This window comes from Grammomys surdaster, unplaced genomic scaffold (assembly GCF_004785775.1).
Source record: "Grammomys surdaster isolate TR1022 unplaced genomic scaffold, NIH_TR_1.0 126158, whole genome shotgun sequence".
NCBI classification, from domain to species: Eukaryota; Metazoa; Chordata; class Mammalia; order Rodentia; family Muridae; genus Grammomys; species Grammomys surdaster.
In genome coordinates this window covers 4139797-4142153 of record NW_021620966.1, presented here as the reverse complement: position 1 = coordinate 4142153, position 2357 = coordinate 4139797, and the positions used below count along the sequence as shown (strand labels likewise).

General features: G+C 35.3%; 1 non-coding gene across 1 annotated transcript; it reads left to right on the top strand.

The window, feature by feature from the left end:
* Nucleotides 1-1401: 1401 nt before the first annotated feature.
* LOC114612463 lies at nt 1402-1509 on the top strand. Its single transcript, XR_003710023.1, has one exon. It is a non-coding gene; the product is annotated as a U6 spliceosomal RNA (small nuclear RNA).
* Nucleotides 1510-2357: the final 848 nt, after the last annotated feature.

Sequence of the window (2357 nt, the reverse complement as noted above, 5' to 3'; positions counted from 1 at the left end):
TCAAGGGGAGACACTTCCTTAGCCATTTCAGTGTCTCTGAAAACTGATCCCTTCTTCAGCCTTAGAATGAACTGCAGCTGCTTCCTGCCCTTTTAGTCATGGAAAAGAGATAAAGAAAAGTGGCCCCAGCAGTCATAACAGCTGTCACTACCAGAGTGAGGACCTGGAGAATTAAAAATGAGATAAATAGTGTTGGCATACAATAATGATATAGAGAATTAATAACGCACCAGACAACATCCTCAAGATTGCCCCAGTTTTCCATCCATCAAAAGCAACTGAGAGTTAATTCTACTAAGTATTTCAACCAACAAACTGATATGCTTAACTATGGATTCTTTGCTCTGTTTCATATGATTTAATTGCATTACCCAGCAGAGGCTCACTTGGCAAAGGATTAAACTGAGTCACTGAGCATTTATAAAAGGATTTCTATCCCTTTGCAGTGAGGCTTTGAAAGGGCAACCACACAGTGTCAAATCTGTTTTCCATAGTGAACTGGTAGAAGTTGTGTTGGGTTATCATGTGTAGGGTAAGCTGTATAGGGGAAAAATCATGAAATAATTTTATCCAGACTCTACTTAACCCTGCCGTTTTTGGTGTTGAGACAAGATGCCAGAACACTTTGCACAGCTTCAGATCAAAGAAAGCATCTTGATTTTACATCCTGGTGAATATATATTAAAATGCTTGACTAACTTTGATGATTTGAATTTCCAAGGTACATTGTGTTATTAAAACTATTGTTCTTTTCACAGTGATCACTTGGTAAGTCAGGTTTTATAAAGAAGTCTGTATTTGTTCCCATGATTTTTTTCTTTACATTGCACTTTTTAAAACGTGTTTAAAACTTTTATAACACCCACATTTACAGTGTGCTAAAAGATTATCCAGAAAAATTGTGGGAAATCTACAGATAACTAAAACAGCAAATCTTGCTAAAGTGTAACTTGGGGATTGTGGTGTTAAGCAAATGAGGAACAAAAATAGGCATCTATTTAAGTGCAGGTAAGTGAATGTGTTGTTCTTAATCAGTTAGTTGAGACTGAGAATGAATTTAAACAAAGTACAACAAATTTCACAGAAAGAAAAGAGGAAACCTTGCTATAGAATTCAAATACGACTACCCAAAAGATAGGCATCTAATAATTTATATTAAGTGAAACATCTTTTTTCTCTACTAAAAATGTTTACTTTTAGAGATTATTGTATAATTATATCACTTCCCTTTCCCTTTACTCCCTCCACATCCCCAATATAGCTCTCCCTGCTCTCTTACAAATTCACAGCTTTTCCATGAATGAAAGATAAGAGCACATGGGACTGTTAAACATATATCTTTCATTGTGTTATTCATGTGTTAATGCTTGCTAAAATAGAATGGATTCATAATATTACTATGTGCTCACTTCAGCAGTACATATACTAAAATTTGGAATTATACAGAGAAGATTAGACTGGATCCTGCACGAGGATGACACACAAATTCATGAAGCACTCTATATTTTTATAAGAAAAATAGATTTAACAAGAATTAGCAAAATCACAAAAATGAATACTTATGATCCTTCTACTGAGTCTACATTTTCAACTTGTTCTAAGAGACAGAAAAGAGAAAATGGAGACAAAGAGAATGAAAAGACTGAAAAGAAAGCAAAACAAAACAATACAAATATAGCCAAGATCGAAATTAAAGCTGAAATAAATGAAGAGCGGGGGAGACTATGCAAGAGGAAGGCAGGTAATAGAAGAGGAACCATATGTATAGAAGAAAAAGAAGGCTAAAAGGGCCATATTATGGAAGAGCTATACACCAGCACAGCAGTTTTTAATTCAGAGAAAAAGAAAAAAAAGAAAGACAGACAGACACTGAGAACTAAGGAAAGGGAACTATAATTCTGTCAGCTGGACACATTACGTTTAAAATTCACTTGGGGCATATCGTACGCTCTGTAAAATAATCAAGGGAGTTAAACCCAACAGTGGCTATCTACAGCTTTCAAACCTTTTGTGTCCTGATAACTGCTGGCTAACCTTAGAATCTTCGATACACACACAAAAAAATATTTTCCTTGTATTAAAAATATTACTATTTCTCCCAGGATATGGCTCATGATGGCTATTATTATTGTTTCTAGACAATAAACAGATGCTCTTACAGAGGAACTGGGAAAAGTGATTGACTGTGAAGCACTGGATAGTTGTGGGTAACTGAGGTCAAGGCTGGCCATTACCAAAATATTACAGAAGTCATGAGGAACACGTCTACATGCCAAGTGTTTCCAAAAAGCACTGTTCCAGAATAGTGCCAGCTTCAGGGCTTCTTATTTTAAATTGAAATAATATATCTGACCTAG